This window comes from Mya arenaria, chromosome 9, assembly GCF_026914265.1.
Source record: "Mya arenaria isolate MELC-2E11 chromosome 9, ASM2691426v1".
Taxonomy (NCBI): Eukaryota; Metazoa; Mollusca; class Bivalvia; order Myida; family Myidae; genus Mya; species Mya arenaria.
In genome coordinates this window covers 39,817,630-39,844,828 of record NC_069130.1, presented here as the reverse complement: position 1 = coordinate 39,844,828, position 27,199 = coordinate 39,817,630, and the positions used below count along the sequence as shown (strand labels likewise).

At 33.9% G+C, this 27,199-nt stretch overlaps 2 protein-coding genes and 2 long non-coding RNA genes across 5 annotated transcripts in view; 2 read left to right on the top strand and 2 right to left on the bottom strand.

Annotated features, from left to right (window-relative positions):
• Window positions 1–27,199, top strand: part of LOC128203144 (uncharacterized) — a 175,012-nt gene that overhangs the window by 6,100 nt on the left and 141,713 nt on the right. The gene's annotated exons all lie outside the window — the stretch shown is intronic.
• Window positions 6,012–13,823, bottom strand: LOC128203148 (uncharacterized). 2 transcript variants are annotated; one of them, XR_008255873.1, is made up of 6 exons: window positions 13,731–13,823; window positions 11,822–11,915; window positions 11,495–11,609; window positions 10,293–10,392; window positions 9,085–9,123; window positions 6,012–8,834 (listed from the first exon to the last, which is right to left on the bottom strand). It is a non-coding gene; the product is annotated as an uncharacterized LOC128203148 (long non-coding RNA). The 2 variants fall into 2 exon arrangements; XR_008255872.1 differs by having other exon boundaries at window positions 11,513–11,609.
• LOC128203147 (uncharacterized protein CXorf38 homolog) overlaps window positions 19,363–27,199 on the top strand; it is a 42,918-nt gene continuing 35,081 nt past the window's right edge. The window contains exon 1 of the mRNA XM_052904438.1: window positions 19,363–19,487. The gene's annotated coding sequence lies outside the window, so the exon portion shown is untranslated. The remainder of the gene's footprint in view (window positions 19,488–27,199) is intronic.
• LOC128203149 (uncharacterized) lies at window positions 22,755–26,645 on the bottom strand. The gene is made up of 3 exons (XR_008255874.1): window positions 26,305–26,645; window positions 25,367–25,537; window positions 22,755–24,874 (listed from the first exon to the last, which is right to left on the bottom strand). It is a non-coding gene; the product is annotated as an uncharacterized LOC128203149 (long non-coding RNA).

Genomic DNA, 27,199 nt, shown 5'->3' with positions numbered 1-27,199 from the left:
CTCTACCTGAGGAGGCTCATCAATCATTCCAGCGATTTACTCGAGGGATGTCAGAATTTGAAAGAGTAGCTTATGCATCTGTCCTTAAGATGTTGGCTACAACAGCATCTGTGACAAGCATTTTGTCACCAGAATATGCTCTTGCAGGAATTTCTAACTAATGAAAATCTTTCAGATTTTGAGTTTAACAGACAGATTTATGAGATGAGATCATTTGCTCCAGAAATACGGGACTTGATTGCAGGGACTTGATTGCAGAATCGATGTTGAACAATAACAACATTCTACCTGATGACATTAAACTTTTTCTAGTTCATCTTACTAATGAGTCTCTAAACTTACCAGTTTATGCCCCAGAGGATGCTACTTTTCAATTCGGAACATACAACCCTGAGAAGCTGGGCCGGGCTTATTACTTCAATGAACATGGTGTTAAACTGAGGAATGTACGCAAATTTCAGATAGATGAGGACCGAGCAGGCAGAAACAATGACCATGATGATGAAGCTATGGACTTTGAGCGATGCAGAAAGATTTACTCAAAAATACAACAATCAGCACCCGGCACATCTAACTTGTTTCTTTGGTTTTGTCCAGATCACTGTCATTGTTATGGATTCCACATGACAGTGGCTGAAGGCAGAAAAGATCCATCAGCTTCATTATACTCTCATCTAGCCAAACCTCCACAAGCAGTGTTTTATGACTTTGCCTGTAACTTACAGGAATATTGCCTCAACAGAGAGAGTGGGTACTACAAGAATGTTAGATTTTTTCACGATATTTTTCATGGTTATTCACACAAATGCTCTACTTCTTTTAGAAGCTCTCGACTTCAAGGATTTGAAAGTGTGAACTCAGAAATCTGCGAACAGTTCAACAGCTTCATCCAGATTCTGAAGAAATCAGCAAGACAAATGACACAATCTCATTTCTGTTTCTATCTTCAGTTCTTTATTCATGAGTGGAACAGGAGAAAAAGAGTTGCTTACAAGAGGAAAATCAGCACTGCACTAGCTGGGCTTTTATGAAATGTATAACAACTTTGATTTTCAGAGAGCTGTGCATCATAAAATGATCAAATGAACTATGTTTAATTTATATTTCATTCACCTCTTATATATATTTGTTTGACTTTCTCATTTGCGTATACTTTTGACTAGTAATTATCACTGCATCTGCAATTGTTTTCGGTTTCTGCTGTGTTTGTTAGTATGTTTCAGTTTGAGCGAACAGACTCCAACTTTGGCTTCCAGCTTTGCTGTTGAGAAAGGTCAACAAGTTCCACCAGAAGTTCCACCAGAAATACATCACGTCTTTGATTTTAATGTATGTTAATAATTATTTACATGGTTGTAAACTAAAAGTTCAAAGCATAAATATCTTATATATATATATATATAATTACATAAAGAAAAATGTTGATTGTCTATAAAGCTATGAATTAATATGTTTGTTATAGAAATTCATATCCCTCTTTCAGGTTTGAGGCAGATTTTCCACAGCGTCTTCATCCAATCTACTTGTGTCGGCATGTGCAACTACTTAATCTGAAGGCTTGGAGGGAATTGTAGCTCAGTGCTTCATCCTTTATGTGGATAAACAAAAGGGAACCAGAAGGATCGATCTAAAGACATTCTTTTCATAAATCTGTTGGTGTCAAACAATATAATTTTGATTGATCAGTCTTCTTAGTGCCTGTAGTGAACAGTATGTATTGTATTATATGTAGTATAATAATCAATTAAGTGTTGATAAATGTTTTACAATTATCGTATAACCCTTTATATCAAGTTTTGTTATTTAATTGTAGAACAGCAAAAGAAACATTTGTGGATTTTAAAAGATAAGGCAGAGACTATGTTTACACTGTAAATGTTCAACTGGTGAATTCCATTATTTGTTGCAATATCTAGATTTTGATAATGTAAGGAATGATTTCTGATTAAAGTATTACAATAGGAATCCAATCTCTGTTATGCTTAAAGATGCACTTTTACTCCCAAATTAGATATTCCACAGTTTATATGATTGTTTTTTATATAAAAAAATAAGATTCTTATGAAGGATACAGAGTTGAATTTGAAAGAAGGTTGCAGGAAACATAAAGATCATAATCAATCTTTTAGCACTCGCCAATCATTTAATATTTTTAATTTTAGGAATTAAATACACAGTTACAATATTGTTATCAGGAATCAATATTTTCCATAAATGCATTATTTAGTAAGTAGTTAAAGGTTTATCAGTCGAAATGTATGTTTCATACATGTGTATATTTTGATTTTGAATAAGAGTCACTTGAAAGATTTTAGCTAAAAATGTTAGAAGAAGAAACTGAAATTGCCCAATTCTGTACAAATAATTAAGGTCATACATTCGCTTATACACATTTTATCAATGTGGAATGTTAACTTAAATTGTTTCTTAAGTATGATATAACAATCTATATTGCATAAGTAATTGAAGATATTGTTAAATACCACTTGTATGTGTACATGCTGGGTACCCCTTGCACATAATGAAAGCTAGGTATGAATAATATACGATTTTAAAATAATTGCAGTAAAAGACGGCAGTAAACTGAATGGAAGCTGTACACACACTTATAAGTACACCTTCACGTGCTGTTTCACAACATCTTATGTAACTACTGAGAACACATGTTTACAGTACATATATTACACTGTTTTATTTGGACTCATTTTATAAAAAAACATTTAATTCCTGTTTTGTTATAATTTGTTATAAATCAAATGCTTGAAGTCATGTTTTATGATCTTATAATAAAATTTTATTACGGGTCTAGTTGTTCGTTGTAGCATTGTTGAGTGAACGTCTCTGATTTTGCCTCATAATTAATGAATTTCACACGAACATGTGTATGGAACCTTCTGTAATGTTTGTGATGTATGAGATTTGCTGTTTGGAGACTTTCAGACGGAATTCTTTCCTTAGAATTAGAATGTACCATTGTTTATTATCGCAATGTCTGTTAACATTGCCAGCAAAGCACAATAGTTGAATATGGAGTCGTGCAAAGAAACTGGAGCGAGTAGATAATTCTAGGCTGGCTAACATCAAACATCATTGCCCCGATATGTTCATTATTGAAAAAAAATGAAATGCTAATTATTACAAACTTTCAGTCGTTTATGGAACAAAATGTAATAAATGCCTCATTGGCCAAAGTCAAAAGCTAATACACAAAAAGGTAAAAGGTAAGCCTGATAGATACTTTTTATTCCTCCATGAAATGAAGAGCAAAACATTGATATATATACTAATAATGACACATATTATGAATTACATTTAACACAATAATATTCAAACAATACGAGTAAACCAAACATGCATATTATGTACGCAAGTAGACAAACAGAATAAAATATCAAGTACTCTCGAAAGATAACAAAATTAAGCATTGGTAAGAAATATTTAGATTTAGAGCAGCCCTCTATTCCTAGGTATAATTACACACATAAATGCAAAGCTAGTACGAAAAACGAAATAACTAGGAAAGCAAAGTGTGATTTTACAATATACCTAATTCTGGATCAACTTAATTCAACAAGTTATTGACACAAGCTACATATGATTTTAGCAAGGTACAAATTCTGAAAATTGATATCCCAATGTCCGTTTTGATCAGTCTGTTCCCTCGAGAGAATGTTTTGAAACTTACCATAGGGAGGTAGATCTAGGGTTTCTCGACCCTTAAAGTCACGCAAATCACTTCGATCCGAGTAAACTTCCCGCTTTGTGGTAGATTTGTCATATTTGACTAACTCCTTTTTTTTAAACTAGACCCTCGATCAGATAAAGTAATGGCTGTGGTCATGCGTGAAGGTCAATATAACTTGACCATGACAACATTCGTGACCCTGACCAACTTCCATATTTATGTTAAATATCCCACGTTAAAAAAAATCAGACTTCGATCCAAGTGTATATTTTGTACTAACTAAATTCTGCTGGTTGGAAATTTGTTCACCTATAAGGTTTGCACTGTTCAAATATGGCCATTTTGATCTCAAGACTTGTGGACGGACGCACACTCTTGATCCGTGTCATCTCAGGTGCCGCCGCTTTAAAATATTGAGAAAAAGGTGTTTTTTACGTCTTGTGTCGGTATAATTGACATACACGGCAAAGTCCAGATAACGGTTTTTACCTTTTATGGCCAATTTGAGGGATAAACCCACGAATTAAATGGGCTAAAGTATGGTCTTACAAGATGCTTCGAATGGTAGATTGCTAAAAGTCGTGAACATCCGGATCGTGCAGAAAAGGTTCAAGAGCGGGTTCTAAAACCTGGCCAATAAACGGGGGAATGGGCATTTTGGAAATGTATCGTTTAACTCATAAAGAAGTTTAAGGCTAATCAGTCATATGCTATCGGAATGGTTACAGCTATAACAACTGAGTGAGGGCTATCCGCTTTTCCTAGGCACCAGCTAAAGAGTAGAAACGGTTTAAACCGATGTACCATCTCGGTGCGTATTCAAGAGCGGTTAAGAACACATTGGACAAAAGATGAAAGCCCAAATAGCCTTAAATGCTATAATATTTGGCATTTTCTCTGAGAAAAAACAACATCATGTTACAAAAACGTTCATGTCTGCTTAATTGAAGTGCGGTCGTCCGTCTGTACGAGTAAAATAGGCTTTCAACGCTGACTGCGGCTGATGAAAACCCTTTTTTGTAATATTGTTCACTATTTTACACCTGGATTTGGACAAACTGCCAGGTCTTAATAGATATGATAATCCAATGCCGACAGAAAGGTCATTTGGACGCTAGAAAATCCGCCGTTATGGATTTTGCAGAAAAAAAGTGCAATGAGTTTTACCATGAATGCCACTTTCTCTTGGAGTAACAACTGCTACCGGGAACCGGGTTATACACATTTACCGGAAATTCTCTATATTTTTCGGTGTCAAAAAAGATCATGAAAATCTGTTTTATTCTGTTCTGCTGGAAATTTCAATGGAAAGGCTGTGGTCGGTCAAGCAAAGATTATACAAAATATAATTCCACGTTAGATCGACCCTCAGCGTACTCGCATGATGAATTGGCCGACAGAATTATAAAATGAGGTTCTGTATACACAACTTTTCACAAAGTTACATTACATTACCTTATTTTTTAAATAAAATATTCTATTAGTCTATGATTTGCAAATTGTTATTTGTCAGTCAAATTTGTACCTATAAGTAAAAACGTTCGACTGCCAAATTCATGTAGCCATAGGTACAATATTGCTTTCTTACATTGAAACGGGGGTTTAAGTTGAATGCCATTTAATCACTTTTATAGATAAAGGCAGCAATTCGTATGCAGAAACTGTAGTGTCATTTCAGAAATTATGTCATCGACATTGTGTTTAAGCTCTGTGCTTACCTCTCTTCTTCTTTCAATAATGTGTGTCACCAATTAATAGGTATCACTGCACTGTTTAATTGTCACTGAGGGGATTGAATTTCATAAAAATGGAAATATTTTTTTAATATTTTTTTGATATTGTCACTTTCTCAAACAATGAAATATCATATTCAAATGATATTCTCAAAATTCACTTCTTTCACAAGGTGAAACATCATGCAGCATGATATTGAAATAAACATTTTTCTTTTACTATATCCACAAAAAGATGGCTATAAAATGACTTGATGTACATTCTATATGAAAGTGATTTTATTAAGGAAATTGCACCGATGATATTGTGTCCCAGCCCTGTACATACTGAAAGTTCAATATAATGCGAGAACAGGAAAATTTTCGAAAAATTATCTTTTATATGTGCACTGTTTGAGATGATCAGATATCTGTTTTATTTCATGGAAATATCTTTTTAAAGCATTGGAAAGCACTCGCTGTTATATACAATGTAGATATGAAAAAACCTCATGGTATACCTTTTCAGGTTCAGTGGGAATCTAAATATGACTATAAAAATCCCTCAACTACTCAATGATCAGCCAAATTCAAACATACCGTAACATGTTCAGTATTTTATTCAATAATATAACATAGTACATTATAATAATTTTTCACAGGTCTATGGCACAATGATGGTTAATGATTACAGAATAACCTAGAACTTAAAAAGAACATATAAAACAAGTTTGATGCTAAAATCACTAATGTTTCTCTTAAAGCTACACTCTCACAGATTTAATGTTTTTACAACTTAATGAAAGTTTCAAGTTACATAAAACATGAACATCGATAGGAGATAAATGCAGTACTATAAATAAAATATGTATTAAAAATAATACATATTTTTAATACAAAGACACAAATTAAAGAAAGCAGACTGTCAGGCCATGATAAAGATTTGTGGAGACATAACCTCAAAGGCATACAAAGACATAAGACTGTGAGATGCCTTGTTAGTACATTTCAATGATTAAGAATGGATCATTAGTTCCACTAACTCTGACAGAATTTACTTCATATTATCTAACTACTACATAAAATATCAGAGGTCAAATTCTTAGGCAATACTAGCAAGTGCATACATGCAATGACACATAGATCATAATATATCCACATTAAACACATTTTTTAAAGATGCACTCTTACTCCCAAAAAGGTTTACCACTACTAATACTATTGTTTTAATATTGCGAAAAGGATAAATGAATGTTGAAAGCAATGGTTCTCATGAAGGATACCGATTTTGATTTGAAAGAAATGTGCATAAAACATGGTGTATCTACCTTATGAGACTATTAAAGTAGATCACAGTAAATCTTTTAGCATTCATCAATCATTAAATATTTTTGCGTTTTCTGTTATTAAATACAGGGTTACAAACTTGCTACCAGTAATAAATATGTTTCATCAATGCATTATTTAGTAAGAAGTTAAAGGTTTATCACTCAAAATGTATGTTTGTTATACATATGTATGCATTGATTTTGAATAAGAGTGTCACTTTAACAATTAATTTGATTTAAAAATTACCTGACAAGAATTAGAAGGAGCTTAAGAATATGGAATTTAAAAAAATAATAAAGCAATACTTTTCATAAAATTAAAAGGCAGCAACAACAGTCACAGTATGTTTTAGCATATGCTATTTAAAACAATCTCTCAATATGGTCCAACTCGAACCCTACACATAAAAAGTACAAGTTGTATTTAAAGACAAATTCATGGTAAGTAAACAGCTACAAATTTAAAAAAAGACACTCTTATTCAAATTAACATTTTCTGTTTTTTTTTAACAATGTATCTTCTTACATTATGATGTAATATGTGCTTGTCAAAAGCAATAGAAAAATCAATTTAAAAAGTATCGTGATGTGACAATAGTTGTTTTGTTAATGATTGGCAGAAGAAGTTCAGTTTCAACTGCTGTCTACTATTTTTGTAACAGTGACCTAGATCCTATGCGCCCAAAACACAATCTCATGAAAGTTCTCAATAAACTCTTCCTATATATCAAGTTTGGTCACAGTATATCAACCATAACTTAGGTTATTCAGTACCAAAAAGTAATATTTTTTTAGTAACATTGACATTGACCCTAAGGGGCCCAAGGCATTCGAATGAAAGCTCTCCATTAACTTGTCATATATACCAAGTTTGGTCACACATTGTCACCCCTTACTTATTCAGTACTAACTATATTTGTACTTTTCAGCAATACTGACTTTGACCTAGATCATAACCCAAAACACAATAAAAAAGTCTGTATGAACTTTCATATAAACCAAGTTTGGTCACAATATGTCGACCTTTAAGTTAATCAATACCAGTTCTTTTGCTTTTAATAGTAACTTTGACCTTTATATTGATCCCAGAAGCCTAAAACGCAATCTCATGAAAGGTCTTCATAAACGCTTCCTACATACGAAGTTTGGTCACTATATGTCAAACCTAGCTAAAATTATTTTACACATAAGGTGACTTTGAAGACCCTTCCACCAGCCCGCCCAAACAATTAGCTTTCAAAAACCCTGTTAAGAATATATAAATGTGCCTGACATAAGAAATAAAAATGAAAAAAGGGCAATAATTTGTATTTAGTTAAAATGGAGTTATGTCACCTTATTGTAAGATGTTCATCATTAATTGTGCAAGGTATTAAGTCCATGAATGAAGGCTATTGAAGTATTAACATCATTATGTAATGGCCCTGAACAACTGTATGGAGTATTAAGTGACTTTAATGAAGGGTTTTGCAGTTATGAGTGAAAATCCCAACTTGGTCTTAAACTTTAACCGGACGCTAAAGCCAAAGCAGATGCTGAGGCGAGTGGTATAACCCTCCTTATTATTCAAATAGTCCAGCTAAAAATGTTGATAGGGGCTATTCCATTTAAAAATATAACCACTGGAGGGAAGGCATTTATTAAGTTTTTATGCCAACCCCATACAAAAGCAAATGTGCCTTTTGGGGTGCAAATTAGCAAAAAAGCCCAACCATATATTATTAAAAATCTGCCAAACCCGGTGGTTATATGTTTTAGAAGAATAGCCCTAAGTGTTAATTACACTAAATATCGCCTTATTACAGCTTTGTTATTGACTTAAGACATGAGATGTTTATAATGTGTATTAGAGAGGTCCAATATCTACCATTTTTGTTTAAGTCCCAGTCTAATCAAGATATCAAACTGGTATGTACCGGTACTCCCATATTTTATTGAAATGATTCCAATAACACCCTTATCTCTGTTACTTAAAAATACAGTTGTCATAACAAAGCCTGTCCTCTTTTAAGTCCACATTGGCAGTGAGATTAAATTAAAATGTGATTCTGTTCATTCTGTTCATTCTTCTTCAAACAGCATTCATCGTGAATCTCGGACATCTTTAATCTATTGGAAATAGAAAGAAGATCTTCATAGAAATTATTTCCATTTTCAGTTTTATGTATTTCATCATTATGGCAATTAAATAATAGTACAAATAATATAAAATTATTATAAAGATGATTTTGACTTCTGTCATCTTCATTGCATCTAATCCATCTACATTATACTATCCTTTTACAATTGACATCTTTTTTAAATATATATATATATATATATATATATATATAAATACTGAATGTTTAATAAACATTACCTGTAAAAGTGTCATGACTTGCACCCATATCTGTTTTAACTGAAAAGTTAAAAGTTAAACTGAAACTGTATCTGAAAAGAGTGCATAAAATCAAAGCTTCACATACAAATTAGCTTCATGTAATAAAGAAATATATAATGATGCTATGAAGACAAACATGCACTTATAATAAACTAGAGGCCTATGTTCTACTGGCTGGGTTTGTGTGGTCAACATCACTGTTTTTGAAAAGAACCAACCCCTTATGGATTCTGAATACTCATTTTTTCATAAAGGCCCATAATCTTATCATTTCAAGGTTTTTCGAAAGGAACCAAGCTCTAATGGATATCAAAATACTGTACAAGTTTCATCAAAATACGATCAAAACTGAAGACTGTATCTTGTTAACCAGCAACTGCTTACTGACACACTGATTTTTTTACTATCAAGGCCCATAATCTAGGCATGCATGGGCGGATCTGGCTGGTTTTCAAAAGGAACCAAGCTCTTATGGATATGTAGATACTGTTCAAGTTTCATCGAGATACAATCAAAACTGAAGACTGTATCTTGTTAACCAGCAACTGCTTACTGACACACTGATTTTTTTACTATCAAGGCCCATAATCTAGGCATGCATGGGCGGATCTGGCTGGTTTTCAAAAGGAACCAAGCTCTTATGGATATGTAGATACTGTTCAAGTTTCATCGAGATACAATCAAAACTGAAGGCTGTATCATGTTAACGAGCAACTGCTTACTGACACACTGATTTTTTATACTATCAAGGCCCATAATCTAGGCATGCATGGGCGGATCTGGCTGGTTTTCAAAAGGAACCGAGCTCTTATGGATATGTAGATACTGTACAAGTTTCATCAAGATACAATCAAAACTGAAGGCTGTATCATGTTAAAGAGGAATTGTTTACAGACGCACGGAGGCACATACTACGTACACACTACCATCGCATAAGACTAAATGACTAAACAATAAACCAGTCCATTAGTTGAATAATTAAATTATATGATTTGTAATGTTCAGTCAACATTTAATGTATTGCACAAGCTCATGGTTGGTTAACATGTTAAACTTGTTAGGAATTAAATATCCAGTTAATAAACATATTATTCTTTGGGTTTAATTGCTGTAACGTTTGTTATTCAAATTAAATGACGCAACATGTTCAAATGGTCAATTTAGCCCATTTCTAAATTTATCATTACCTGGTATGTTTGAATTGTGTTGACCAGGTGGATGAGGTTAATGGAGCAATGGATGATAAAGCGGCTGACTGCGAGTGCTGACATCTCTAGGCTTCAGGAACTGATTCAGAAAATTAATTGAAATTAATTCTTCTTGTCTATTTATGTTTTTTCCCATTAATGATTAAAAAAAAAACATAATGTCATTGCTTTTAAAGTATAAACATGACAGCAAAAACAAATACTATAAATAAGCATATATTTGAGAGACTGTCCAAATTTCATTAATCTGCACATTTGAAGAATTCATCATGAAAAATGGGCACATAATATTTGTTCTTTCTGAAGTTAACTGTATTACAAAAATTGTAGTCAGATTTTGACTAGATTATGTACTGAACACATATGCCATGTAATAAAATAAAACTATGCCCTACATTCCTGTTTCAGTTCTTGTGTGGAGCACACCCAATATCAATGCAAAAGGTGCATCGCACATTTTTGTTCAAGATACATGTTTACAAGCGGCGCCATGTATAAGGCATTTTGAATAAAAAAAAATTTCCTTTTGTAAGTAAATGATTGAACACATGAATGAAATGACATACAGAATTATCATATCAACATTACAACAAGTTTATAATACTACTTGTTTTCCTACCACAGATTCTTCATGTTCTTTATGAAAAAGAAATTAAGAAAGTAGTGTTCATACATTTTGAATTTTTAATCCAGTGTTCTTTCTTACAATGAATGTAGTCAAATTATGTAGGGTTGAAGTATGTAGTTGCATTAAAAACATGAGAAAAGTAATGGGACATAAATCATTCAAAAAAATTGTGTGCCAATGACAATCCTTTAAAAGAAAGAAGTTTGGAAGAAATTTATATACATAGAAAAAAAACATGATTATTTCATTTTTAGTACCGGTAATTCTTTTGCAAGGCCCAGAATCACGCAATGCATATCATTTGGTAAACAACACATTTTTCAGGCATGTGGGAAAAGGCTGTGACCTGTACTTTTGTTTTTAAACTAATATACGATACATTTAAGGAGGTTGCAATTATAAGTAACTTCTACTTCAATGAAATCGGCTCGGGTTCATATAAATCAGAAAAAGAAAGATACAGAAATCGAAATGTTATATACTTAATACTCTGTGTACAGCACTGATGATGATTGAATAACTGGTTATATACAAAACATTCCATATAATTTACATTGCATCAGGGACCCACCATCATCTTCAGTTTAAGGGGTTTCATGTGCTGCAGATCCTTGACATGTGCAAGCTGCTATTGCCCTTCTCTCCATTTCTATCTCATTGGCTGCAGGCTGAAATTTTTTAGTCTGCTTAGCACATCATAGCCACTTGGCAGAAGGTGGAATGAATTAATATTAACTTCAGTTATTATTATATGCAGTTATGACAGTATACTATCTAATGTTCTTCTATTACTTTTGATGAAAGGTTCTCTTCAAAGGACAAAAATGATAATCACAATTCTAATTGAAAAATATTTGTAAGTCATTACATGTATGTGTACCTTTTTTTCTCACAACAAGAAGTCTGCACAGTTCAAACATTTATACGTTCTTAATGTTGTTACTTGGGATGCCTCCTAGGATGGCTCAAGGCACCTGCAGAGAAACAATACTTGTCAGATAGAATATGCATTCAAAGATAAAACATTGGTTTATACACTCTTTTTTTATCTCACTATTTGGACCAAATATAATACCATAGTTTTATGATAAACATTAGGTTTATCTTTAAAGTTCTTCCAACATATATTTATCCATATAAAGCACATAAACAAGGCAACCTGAAACTTAAGGATTTGCTAAGAAATCCTCTTGAAAGTTTGTAAGCAGACAAAGTTAATTTGGCAATATTTGGACACATTGGTTAGAGTCTCATTGTCAATTACTGAAATAAACAAATGTATGGAATAAAAATACTCTGTCAATCAGACAACAGGTGGGATTTTTCTTGTTGCTTGTGAAAAAATACAAAGTACTTAACTGTTGTTTAATGAAATACCTTCTTTTTCATCAGAGGATTGATAATTATAAATCTAAGACAATGTTAAACATTGCATTATCACTAGTGTACGAGAATGATGAAATATAGGCTATATTTCAAGCCACTCCAGTTATACCCCATCCCCTAAAGAGCAGCCAGTGTTATATACTAGTACCTCTTCTTGACTTTAAGCTGAGAACAGTCATTAACTTTTTTTCCTTTTCTTCTTTATGCAACAAAGTTTAAAATAAAATTAAGTGCACATTACACATCATTATAAAATATTTGAATTAGCTTGACACATCTACTCTAGCTGTTAAATAGATACATGTGGTTTACTTGTAACATTTTTGCTACCAGTAATAATCAAATATATTATCAGCTTTGACAGGTTATAATTTTCACCTACTGTAAAACCATTTTCAATTTTGTGTGGTATGAATCTCATTCATAATCCCTTGTATTTCCCACGTTTTTACAAATGCATCTAAATCCCATCGGAAAACATCCTCTTGTATACATTGATCGTATACTGAGGGCAATATACCAGTACTATTTTGCAAATATGTTGGTCAGTCAATAAAAGTTGATTTGCACTACATCTGAGTGCAATTATTGTTTGTATCAGAATTTTAGGTTTTTATTTTTGTCTTCTTTGATCCAACAATCTGATCAATTCATCAAAAAATGAAAAAAGAAAGATTGAATTAATGCAAGCCATTTAAGTTCAAATTCTATGGAGATTAATTCTGTAACTACTATATATTTTAATGTTTAAAGTAACACTCTTATTCAAAATCAATACAAACGCATGTATAAACAAAAATAAATTCTAAGTGATAAATCTTTATCTTCTTCCTAAATAATGCATTTATGGTGAGTGCTAAAGATCAACTGTGATCTACTATGGTCTCATTGAAATACTGTTATTTCTGCACCTTTCTGTTAATTAAACTTGGTACTTTATACCTGAAAACCATAGATTTAAACATTTTTTCATACATTTGGTATATAAAAACAATTGTTCTAATTGTGATAAATCTTATTCGGGAGAAAGAGTGTGCCTAGTTTATCATGCAGATTTTTTTTCCAAAGTTTACAAGCAAACTTAAGAGAAAAACATACAAGTACTTTACATAAATGATAAGCATTCTTAGGATAGCAGTAAGCCAGTTACTATCCTCACAAGAGACAATGCTCATCAAGGAATATAAATGCATAGGAGTGATTCAATAAAGTTAGCAACCATCTTTGATTTTGTCAAATCAAATATAGAAATCTCACTTTCAGATAGCTTTGAACATAACTGTAAACGAGAAGTTGAGCTAGACACAGGAAAGGACAGTGCGATTTTAATTTTTTTCACTCTCGGGGGCATAAAAAATACACCTCAGAAATCAGTGAGATAAATTGGTTTTACTTTAACTTACCCATAAGAACTCGATCAGGCCAAAGAACATTTGGATTCCTCTTCACAAAGAATGGTGGGAATGAAAGATGTGTACTGTCCCTTCTGATGCACTGTATACAGGAATGATACATGTCTATTAATAATTGTTATCACTAACTTCATGAAACATGGCTTGAAACGGGCCAATTTCAGCACAATTAAGAGAAAATAAATAATATTTATATGACTATAGAAAAATTGTTTGTATTTTGAAAGTCATTTTGAAACTCATATTCTTCACAAAATTGCAGTGTCCATTCATTTTCACTTAAGGCTTTATGGGATAAAATAGTTTTGAAACTATACCATTGAATTGCTTTCAATATTTTGGCTTTCCATGTCAAATATTTATTGTTATCATAGATGCAAATAAGTCATTGCCTTAACACAAAAGTAAGTACCTAAACAAGTAAATAATCCATTGAAAAGAACTCATATTGATAATTGGCTCCAAATGTAATCTTCTGTAAAAATCAACCTTGCCTTTGTGAGCATATCCCTGGATCTTTCCTGTGATGTTCCATCCTGAACATACTTTGGCTTTCACCATTCTGGAAATGCGGACAATGGGCCTGTAACAATTCAAAACAAAATTTTACAACTATAATATTAAATTGGGGTGGGGCATCATTTCAAGATCTGTTCAAAGACACAATTAAATCAGTGCCTGAATGTACAACAAGGCAATCCAAAGGACAGCTATATCCCCTGCAAATAACATTCTCGGATATCTGAACATAACGATATTTGTTATTCATATTGTGTGTACTAAGTGTAGGACCTTTAAATGTTAGATGTGACCTTGACCATTGAGTTATGGACACGGGTCAAGGTCACTGCAAATCATCCCAATGAGGACACATTTCTACCAGGTAATATGGTAATCCATTCCTGCAAGTTATACCCCAGACACGAGCATGTGTACTATGGCCTTTAAATGTCAGATGTGACCTTGAACATTGAGGTTTGGACCTGGGTCAAGGTCACTCCACATCATCTCAATGACAATATTTGTAAAAAGTTATATGGTACCCATCAATGCATTTGAAATATGGACCCGGATCAAGTTCACTGCACATCGTCTCAATAAGGATAACATTTGTACCAAGGAAAATGGTAATCCATTAATGCATAAGTAAGTTAAAGCCCGGACACGAAATGTTATGGACAGACAGACGAAATGCATTCCTATAATCCTCTCCCCACTCTGTTGCGGGGGAATAAAATCAGAAACTTTTTAACAATCATCATTCAATGTCCGTGGACTGGAGTTACAAATTCAAAAATATTACAACTTAAAGCTGCACTCTCACAAATTTACCGTTTTTACAACTTTTTTATTATTTGTCTTGGAATTAGCAAACTTTTGTGTCAATATCTGCAAACCAGTGATGAAAGACCGTTGGCAAAATGTCACATCGCAGATTTTCATATTTCCATTCCAAATTTAATGTTTTATGGCTTAGACGGTTTAAAAAAATGCATAAACATCAATTTTGGAGAGGAAATATGAAAATCTGCCATCTGATCTTTTGTCATCAGTCTTTTATTACTGGTTTTCTGATATTTACGCCAAAAACTGCTCGTTCCTAGACAAAAAATAAAAAAGTTGTCAAAACGTTCAATCTGTGAGAGTGCAGCTTTAAGTCAATTTACAAAATACAAGGTACTGAGTATCAGTGAAAGTGGCTTAAACATTGGCTTTCAAGGAGCTTTCTCACGTAAGAAAAGTAAGATGCTGGGTTTCAAATTTGGCCACGCGGGTTTGAACCCGGTCTCCGACACATTTTTTTTTATATCAAAGCGTTACACATTCTATTCGATAATTGTCCAGACATCAGATGGTCAAAAAACCCAGTAACTTCTCAAAAACAGCATAGAAATGTCCTTGTGAGCTACCATGAGGCAGATCATTTATAATGAAGATAAACACATCAATTATGTCACATCACTGACATCAGCACAGTTTACCTATTTAGAAATAGCACATAATGGGTTCCCAGTTTAAAAAAAGCATGGAGTGATATGACCTTGCAAGTCATGTGATCATTTCATATCTTAAACTCAACTTTAAAGCATTGTAGCAATACATATAGCCCAGAATTAACATAACTTGAGTTTTCCCATGCCGGTACAAATAAAAGGTGAATTTCAAGCTATTGAAATGCATGTAACAGTCCAATGACTCTATTGTTTCCAAAGTAACGTGTATATATTACAACGGTTTAATTTTGTTTGTACCGGAGGATTAGGTTGGGTAAACCAGAATAGCTATAATTCCGGGCTACAACTATTTGCTGTGACTTTCAGCAGAGTTGACCTTCACTGTGTCTATGTCGTGACTAGCCTTTCAGTATACTAACCAAATCTGTGATATTTATATATATAATATATGCAAATTATATAGATGAAAAGCATTCCTTTGGCTGCCATTTTAGAGCACCTGCTGACACTGTATAGAAACACCAAACCTAATTGTACCCAAAGACAAAGCAATAATAGTTCCCATAATTGGGTATTGGAACCATGAGTTCACTGGACCACTTTATTGACTTTTACAGCAGGGTATGTATTGATCTGTAATTCATTTTTTTTTTCACAACAATATATAAAAGTTATGTAAATTCTAGACAATATTTTTAATTGTGTGCAATGTGTGTATTATGCGGTGTCCCTTTAAAAGATTAATAGTTTCATATCTAAATCATGCTCCAGTAAGAGTACTTAATTCTTTTAGGTATTGGATTTGTATCAACCCTGTTAATAAAACAGTACGGTCATATAATGAATACCACTGACACCAAAATGTATGATTTAGGTGTATAAAATAGTGTTTTTGTTTACTAAATATGTGTCTGTTTTGATGGATTTCTCCAACTGTTTGAACAAACTAGTTTGGTCGTTAGCTAGTGAAAAGGAGTATAAACATTGTTTCACTAAAAGCAATATATAGGTACCCTATGACTTGATATCAATATTATTCATGTTTGAAGTGTGTATGGACATTTTTTTTTAAAAAGAAAAGATTACTATTACTATCTTTTGACTTTTCAATGTTATAACCCTAGAGGGTATTTAGCCTTTCTCGTATGCAAGGCTCACGCCTGTCATTTTTCGGCTGTGAATTTTAACAAATTCACAGACAGGCTGAAAAACAGACATTTTTTTCAAGTATTCTGTTTGTCATGTATAGTATACTATGAGAAATTCGTCCCTCAAACTGTCTGAAGAGTGACAATATTAAATTTTTGAAAAAGATGATCACACAAGTTAAATTGCACCAGTCAATTGTAACAACAAATTCCCAGGTCTGGGGGGAAAAGCGTGGTAACCAATAACTGGTGCATTGCATGCCACTTCCATGACAGAATTGTCATATTCGGAGGCAATTGTGCAGAGACCATGAAAAATACCGTCATGTTTACATGTTGAAATTAGACTTGGAAGATAAACAACCCCGAATGCTTTATTTAACATGAACACCTTGAGACAACCACCTTATAAAATAGAAAAAAATAGAAAAAGATGTAGCAAAAGGCAGATGTGGGAAACAAGAGTCCAGGTGCAATACCCTAGCTCTTTTACGAAGAGACCCCTTAGTTCCTTCACGGGCTAGGTGTGAAGCACTGATACACAGGGTGCAACTTACCTAGACTAAACCAGTACTGAATACACCACTTTTTCAAGCACTACACTGCCAGGCACCAGACAAGGGAGCTACATGTACTTGTACCAACTTTTAAAGTATTTCAGTAAGAAGTGGCTTGGGAGTTTGAACCCTGACCTCCAACTCCTTAGGCGGACAACTTTACAACTGGGCATCGGAGACAGTTATAGATATCTACCGGCAGTATTTATTTACTGTGACAATTCACAAACATGTCTTTTTCATTTCTTAACTCCTGTGTACATGGTTGTAAACATCAGTTTTTTGGAGCATTTTAAATGTTTGACAACTATTTCCTCATGATAAATTGTTTTATTTTGTCCCATTACATGACAAGCAACCAACAATGTGGCTCTTACTTCTAAATAGAAGATTCTGATGTTGGTGATGAAATTCACATGCCGTGACGTCAACTTTCATATAACCTGTTCTAATAGCCCCACAATAACTTACTGAGATGAAAAGAATTCAAACAGGAGTTATAGAAGGGCAGCTTAAAGAATAATTATGACATTACTGGTTGACCATACGTGGTATATTTCCAAACAGGGCACAAATACTGATCACCTACTAATTGTAACCAGCCCGACAAGGTCTGACTTTCGGTCCAGCCAACCCCGGGTAAAATCCCCGCCCTGCGGGGACAAACTGATGTTTAAACCCCAGCCAAATGCCCCCGCACCCCAGAGACTCTAAATAACGCCCAATCTCGGCTTAATATGGCCCTATGACAAAACCACCACGGTCACCTGGCCCTGCGGGGTCACCTGGAAAGTAAAAACACGGCCCTTTTCCCCGGTATACCCCCAGACCTGGGGGAACCGTGGTTACAATTGACTGGTGCATTATTTGATGAATACAGGGCTTGCCTTGGTCATTAATTTCATCTTGTTTGTTGAGTACTTTTTAAAAATAAAAATGCCATTTAATGTAAATACGCTTAAAAATCATAATGTTACGCACACGCGGGAATGACCTCAGAAGATTCATGTGCATTTTTGAGGTTTTGTGGTTATGTTAACTTCAAGATATTTATAAATATAAATAATCTTAACATTTGAATTGCAATTGTTCCAAAAAACATTTGAAACAATAAATAACTTGAGTGAGGCTTATGCACCAGTCAATTGTAACCATGCCCCCCCCCTTTCTGGGGGATAGCGGGGATTTTGACTTTCAGCCCAGCCAACCCAGCTAAAATCCCCGCCCTGCGGGCACAAACAGATGGTAAGATCCCCGCCAAATGCCCCCGTCCCCCAGGGACCCCACGAAGACAAAACCACCGCATTCACCCGGCACTGTGGGGCCACCTGAAAGGTAAAAACACGGCCCATTTCCCCAGCTATCCCTGGTATATACCCCACCCCCCGGACCTAGGGGGGCCGTGGTTACAATTGACTGGTGCATTACAGTAGTGTTTATTCAAAATAGCATACGTATGATTTATAATTGTATTACCATGCAAGGAAACAGTATATGTGCCCTCCATAGCATAATTTTACTGGTGTTTTTCTTTCCATAAAATGAACGATTTTTTTACATAAAAAAATATTAGGACGGGAATCTGTTGTCACATTAACCAAAGATGTTTCATACGAAATTTTAACTTACAACAAAAAAGATAAGTGTGAAAAAAACACTTAAAAAGTGTACGGATTTGTACCCTTAGCCTGTATGTAGTCAAAGTAAAAACATAAAAAGAACTAACAAATGAAAAACATCAATTATTATTTTGGAATTGGATCGATGCCATTTTCACCGTTGGCTACGACGCTAAACTCAATTGAACAAAGTATTTAAATTACACACATTTAACACCACTTATCTTCTCATGATTTCATACAAACATGCAACCAAGTATGCGTAAGTCTCGTTTCCGGCAACACATTTCCTTCTTCTAGGCAGCCATTTTTGTTACAGTCAGCATCACGGTAGTGTAGCACCGCGCATGCCAACACCACGTGACTATTTTAATATTCCATATATGGTAAAAACCGAAAAACTTACCACAGCCTAGTGTAAGGGTTGACGCCCAAGTGTATTCGGTCTACTAGGATAGCGGACGTGAATGTGAGTTTTGATTTTTTAAACATAATTTAACAACTTTTTAGATCAGCATCACATTTTATGTGTAATCAGAGACATTAGGAAATGCAAAACCATATTAATTGAGTTTAATATTTGAAAATCATGTTTCATTTTACGTATTATTTCATGATCCTGTTAGACCTGTTTATAACGCTTCTAACTGCTTTCGTTTTACGTGTATGTATAATGCTCAAACTTTGAAAGTCATTTTCCCATTGATACCTTCAAATAAACAAGTACATATGTATATACATACTGGTTTAGAGGGTGAAAATAATAGATAAGTTATTTAAGGGAAGAGGGCTTAGAATTAACAAAATATGTTCTGATTATATCGCATAGATTCTACTGTACTTATTCATCCATAACGGTTGCACAAATGTCATGAATATATGACTTGTTTATCATACATGTAGTTATACATATATATTATATATATCATTCTTTATGACAATTGGCTGCATTATGGCTTGACCCCGTCACATCCCCAAGTGTGACTTAAACAGAATTTTGAAGCCAAAAGGGGAGTTTTACCCCCATCGGTTGATGGGATATTCGTCAAAGGTGTAATTTTGTACCCAAAATGCCGCGAAACCTGCGATGAATGACATCTAGGGAGGTCCCACAGCTCTGAATATTGGATATGGTTTCATTTCTCTAGTCTTAAATTTGATATTGCTTTGTATCTTAAAAAACATTTACGTGTAAATAAAGGTATTTATTTGAAGGATAGGCAAGACTCACGGTCAGTTCATTGACAAGAAAGTGTTGTAAGAACAGGACTTTTTGCCCACTATTTGTATTAATATTTCTAATATATATATATGAACTGACCACATTGTTGTCGATGCCCGACTATTGCCTCACTATTTACTTATTGGAAATTCTTCAAGACCAGAGAGTGCGTTGACATTACTTGTTTTGCCTACATGTTTATTAAATGTACATGTACATATATAAAGAGGGTTATTATGGTTGTTTTAAAAATGATAATGATTAATAATATATATATATATATATTTTTTATTTTTTTTAAACGGCCTGCGCCCGATCTTTTCCATTTTAATATGTATGTGCGGGATAAAAAAAATACATAATATACTTTCTATACACAGGTATGTAGCCCCTGGTCCAGTGCCTTCTCTTTTTTATCAATAGGTCGTAACCATGTATATTTTCAAAATTTCAATATCTTTAAGTGAATGAATGAATTAGGGCTAGGATCAAAAACTGTTTTTCCTAACAATAAACCTGGACCAGAAGCGTTATATTACAACACCATCACCATAGCATGTAAAATCATCATGGACTTCTAATAGCACTATGGATGTAACGGTTTAAATCGGTAGAATTGTTAACTCAAAATGAGTCTATACAGTTTATACTTGGTTTCGTTTTAGGTTATGGTGACTTGCATTTAATAATTTATGGTTAAATCGATGTATATCATCGTACTCCTTAATACCTCATCCTTTCATGTGAAAACGAAAGAAGAAAAGAAAAGAAATGTTTTGTCACCATAATGTAGATTGAAAATCAGTAATTTATAGCTACTAAAAGTAGTAGAGATCCAATTTATACGCGTTCATCTCATAACTCCATGGATGAAATGTTTGTTTACCGGGCTTGATAATAATGGATAGTCGATTTGGTATTCATCGTTCCAGATAACCTGCTTAAATCCATGAATTCCATTTGTATGTTTCGGTAATTCCAAAAGGTAAAATATGTAAAACAATAAATATTCTATATACATTTGGCTGTTAGCTTAGTATTTCGTTCATCGTATGAATCACTATCGTGTGTGTCGCTTAACGTGCCGGTTATCATTTCGTTCCCTCTATGCTCATTCTTGTTCAATATAATATAATGTGTTTGTAGTTGTCAGGTAAACCTGCCATATTTGTTGTTTGTAATGAACGTATCTCTAAGCAAGGCGCCGGAGGGGATCGTGATGCCCCTCACTAAGATAAAGTTTTACTTATAGGGAATTATTTTCTAAGCTTCATTAGGATGTTTGAGCAGTCATTGTATTACAACCCTTTTGAAAAGGGCCCCAACAACAGGTGCACGGCGTATACAATGAACGTGCTTTATATTTTATTTAAAAAATAAATAAAACTATTTATGCTTTCTGTTTCTTTTGGATGATAAAGCAGTTGTTGTATTACCACCCTTTTAAAAAAGGGCCCCAACAACAGGTACACGGCGTATACAATGAACGTGCTTTTTATTTTATTTTGTTTTATTTCTTAAGTTATTATTAATGTATGTCGCTTCCTTGGGATGTTAAAGCAGTCATTGTATTACCACCCTTTTGATAAGGGCCCCAACAACAGGTACACGGCGTATACAATGAACATGTTTTGCATATGTTGTTTGATAAGTGCTGTGCTATTTAGACCCTATTTCTTATAGAACCTTTTGTTTTGTGTGGTATTAAATTTTGTTTAGGTAGTTTATTCCCGACAGGTATGCAAACACTGCTTCGGACACTTTCGCGCATGCCCGTTGTTATATCTTAGTGTGGACATACCACGTGGTTTATGACGTCACATTTAGTTATAACGTGAAGTAAAATACCGCTCGCTTTATACCGTCTCCGTGGCCTTGTGGTTAAGCGTCCGCCTACGGAGCGGGAGGTCGTGGGTTCGATCCCGGGCCGCGTCATACCGAAAGACGTTAAAAGCTGGTACAAGTAGCTCCCTTGCCTGGCGCTTGGCATTTAAAGGGTAGTGCTTGGGAAAGTGGTGTACTCAGTACTGGTTCTACCCAGGAAAGTTGTATCCCGTGTATTGGTGCTTTACACCGAGCACGTTAAAGAACCAAGAGGTCTCTTCGCAAAGAGCTAGGGTATCGCACCCGGATTTCTTGTATCTCACTCTGTTTCTTCAAGTCTTCCAATGTCTGGATTTGACTGCGAATTGCTGTCACTTCTATCTCATGTCACTTATGGCATTTAAACACAATTTAAGTCGTGATGGCGTCACGGCGGGGTCAAGCCATAATGCAGCCAATGGGCGCGGGCAGACCTTGATAAACTCAAATAAACAAACAAACAAACGCTCGACTCAAAAAGGATTATCGCTGTAAGTGTGTTATTTTTATATCAATTTTTATTAAACCTAGCGGAATCTAAGCGGAAAAATGTACACTACACTCGGTTACTAAGCGGCATGTTGAGTAATTTATAGTTTTTTTTAAATTGTACATTAGTACTACAACATATTGTCAGTAGTTTAAGACAATATGAAATGATATCACTAATTTAAAAAAGTTGTAATTAAATATGATTCATAATCTCAATCAGTATGACAATCAATTTCAAAGTGGTTTAATGATAAAAAATTGACAGATCCAACCTTAAACATATAGTTTAAATCATAACTATTATTCATAATTCAGCAAATGTGTAATTTAACAATGAACAAAGTTTTATGATCAAACAATCATGCAAAATTAATATGAAGAGTTCTTGTACAACTGAAGTATTTTTATTTCACAGAAACTTAGTCACACACTTCGTCAGTAGATGCTTTGTAGACAATTACATTTAGTAATGAAAATCGGATGTACAAACAATGGTATGGTTTGAAACTCTTATTCATTACAACCGGTACTACTTAACGTCACTTAGAGCTTCTAAGAATTACTTAGAGATACATAAAAAGCACTATGAAATGTAACAATGTAGGGAAATTAACTATAATGACAATACTTAAAATCGCTAAGGAAGTTTATTCTCAAGATGTTTCGTATATTTTCGTATTAATGGCAAGGTCGTATATGAGAGCTTCGACCATTAGTTGTCACAAGGTTATTGATAAAAAAGAATCTCGATCATAATCATAAAGATACACATGTACATGTAAAAGTTTGACATTTAAGGCATCTGGAAGGATGTGGGTCGATTATTACTCGCAAAAATGCAAAAAAGTTTATATATTGCTTTGATTTCTTGTGTTTATTATGCCCCCACAAAGTGGCGGCATATAGGGTTGCCCTTGTCCGTACGTACGTCTGTCTGTCTGTACGTACGTACGTCCCGAAGATTGTTTCCGATCTAATTCTTGAAAACTGTTTGTCCAATCCTCACCAAACTTTAAACACATGTTTGTGACCATAATATCTTGATCAAGTTCGATAGTCATGGAAATCGCTTTAGTCATTCAGGAGTTACGGCCCTTTTTTGCCAAAAATACTTCAAAAATATATGTTTCCAATCTAATTCTTGAAAAGTATGTGTCCAATCCTCACCAAACTTTACATACATGATTGTGACCATAATATCTTGATCAAGTTCGATAACCATGGAAATCGCTTTTGTCATTTAGGAGTTACGGCCCTTTATTTGCAAAAAAAGATTATCCTGAATAATTTTATTTGTAACTGATAAGTATAAGCGCTAAAGTTAATATAATGTTATGAGGTAATGTTAAAGGAATTACAGGATTGAACAAATGATCTTGTCTTAAAGTGTTTTTGTTTTTTTTTTACTTTTTCAAATTATAATACAACTATTATTATTATTATTATTATTATTATTATTATTATTATTATTATTATTATTATTACAATGCTTTAGAATAAAAATAAAAGTAATGTTATATTCAATACATGTATATAAAAGCCCATTAATATGATTTAACCATGATGCTTGACAATTTGGATATTACAATGGTGACCATGTATTTAAAGTGGATTAAAATATATCCGTTATATAACTATTAAAACACGTATAACTCTTATTTGTTTATTATTTATATTCCATCGGTCAAATTAATAAATACATTAGATATACAAATTATACAAGAATTGATTATGTATTAGTGAGACAATGAGACTATCTAAGTGTCAGCTCTAAATGCCCCTGTGTCAATAAACAAATACACAGGAAATTGTCCCCTTCTGTGACCCAGTGCAATAAACAAGGGATGCACAGCAGGGAATGAACGTGCCAAACAAGTCCGATAGAAATCTTTCGTCTCCTCAGAATAATGCATGGCGGACGTGTTTTCCGAATCATATCATTTTAATGTGTTTTCAAATATCTTGTAGGAAATTGACTTCATTGAATACTTTATATATTTTATCAGGCGCGTTAAACGCGCATATGTTTATGTATTTCGAGGGCTAATCGTGTGCTTTTGGGTGTTCTGTTACTAGTTAAAGACGTTAAACATCTCTTTTTGTACACCGAGAATCTAACTACTTTGGTTGTAATCACAGAAGCGAGTTTTTTTTTCATCGACGACATGCTAGCATTTTATGTTCTTGTATTGACGGATTTCTTTGCCACTGCGGTCTTGTGTGATTTTCTGTATAACGTGAGGCTCGTTCGCCTTCTAAATCGGGCCATGGTGAAGTTCCTGAAGTGAAAAAGTCGTTTACTTTAAATAATGATACACATCATATGCCATACTGAAAGACTCGTGATCATTAGCGATTCTCAGAACTAAAAACGTATCCTCTCAAGGCTAAACAATTGTGCAGAAGTTTGTTTTTGCATTTCACCAAAATGTGGATAATGTGCTTGCAATAAACAAAATGGGGGGTTAAGGAACAAAAAATCGGCCAGGAAACGTGTACAGTCGAGCAATAACCAAGTTTTGAAAATAGGAATATATACATGCAAGCAAAGTTACAACATGCATCGATATGTATTTGCCGAGAAAATACGAAAAATTGTGGATAAAATCAACACGTTTATTTGTAAACATTGCCTCCTAAGCCACAACCTTTTCAATAACCTTTTTATCTTTAAACTTATGGTACCTAACTAAGATGTCGATCGAAGAATTTTTTTCGTCACATTCTGGACGCATACATTTTTCAAAAAAATTAAGAAAACGTCCACTTACCAGGCAAAAGTTGGTTCCTAAATCAGTACTGTTCATTCTAAATCTGCCATTTTGTTTGCCATGAATTTTTTTCCCACTTAATGTTTGCATGAAACGAAATTACGTCCTCCCCCTTGCTTTTTCTTTGCTCGCCTGCAGCGCTTCCCCATGGTAAGGGGAGGCCGCATCAGTCTGAAAAAAGAAGACATTTTGTTTGATTAAATCATTGACCCTCTTTATTGTGCCAATAAACATGGTTTTGCTTCAGTTGTTCGACATCAAGGTTTATCACTATGTATAGACTTCAACATATGTCTATCAATATGCATTTAATCAAGTTGCACTTCTAACCTACCGACGACACAAACTCCATTTCTGTCAAAAAATACCAGACAAGCTTATGAAGAACATGCAACGTGTTGTTGGAATCATGAGGTTTTCTGATCAATAAATTGAGTGACATACTTCGCAGTGACATGTAGTTGTCATGTATGTCTTTTAATTGCTGTAAAATATAACCGATGCTCATTGCAAAACAGGCTCAAAGTGGACTCATTGCAAGATGGAGCGAGGTCGGCAATTGTTCCTAAAAACTGCTTTTCGTCATAATCAAATAGGTTTTGCTTTTCGTCATAACAAAATACAATCATTTGATATTTCTATATACTGTATGCCTAATTTGTAGGTATGTATATATCCTGAGGATAGAATATGCATTCCGACACTTCCCTTTTAAGGCAAACATGGTGAATATATATATAAACAACTTTTTGGACCAGAAACGTAATTTGCTTCTCGTCATAACGAACAATATTTTGTCCATTTTCAGCATTTGCCCACGATTTTTGAAAAAACTATAAATTACTCAACATGCCGCTTAGTAACCGAGTGTAGTGTACATTTTTCCGCTTAGACTCCGCTAGGTTTTATAAAAATTGATATAAAAATAACACACTTACAGCGATAATCCTTTTTGAGTCGAGCGGTATTTTACTTCACGTTTTAACTAAATGTGACGTCACAAACCACGTGGTATGTCCACACTGTATCTGTCAACCTTGTAAACAGGGCGTGTAAACATGCCTTTTTGTAATGCCTTTTCGTAAAAGTAAAATGTGTATGCTAAATGTTTGTAATATTATAAACGTTATCGTTTATCAATACAACAAAGCTCAATTGTCATAAATAAACCAAAAATATCGTCTGCAGTCTCTTAAATGAGATGATATTGATTAAGAATTCACGCAATAACCTACGCGACCTTTGCATTTGTCCGCACAAATCTGGGAAATCCCAAGCTCAACCTATTTTCGGAAAATAAGCCATTTATAATATCCAATCAATTTTTTTCTTACAACAAACCTTTTGTCAATGTAAGAGGCTTCATAAGGGGATATGATGGTATGGTCCGATTACATTTCGAAAATCGAAAATATGACTTTGAAGACCAAAATGAAAAGCCTCAACTTTGACAAGCCATCTGGACATCTAAATATAAATATAAATACTGGTGAACAGTTTAGTCCATTTGTAAAATCATTTGTTTGTATTTTTCGGGAAATAGAATAGTCCAAAACGCTGGCGCAAGGGAAATCTTTTGACCCACCTCTCAATTCGTGAATCATGACTACCAGCGGTTGCTTCCCTTCACTACTCTCTATGAGAAAGCAATATGGCGGTTATCTAAAAACACGCTTGGCAAAAAAGAACTTATTAAACTGGCTATATTTTGTAAATCCCTTTTATCTAATGTCAAATAGTCATTCTCCTTTAAAAACAATTCGACTTATTTGTCTTAGTATTTCCTATTATAGGAAACTGTATGTAATATATGTCCACTTTGTTTATATATAT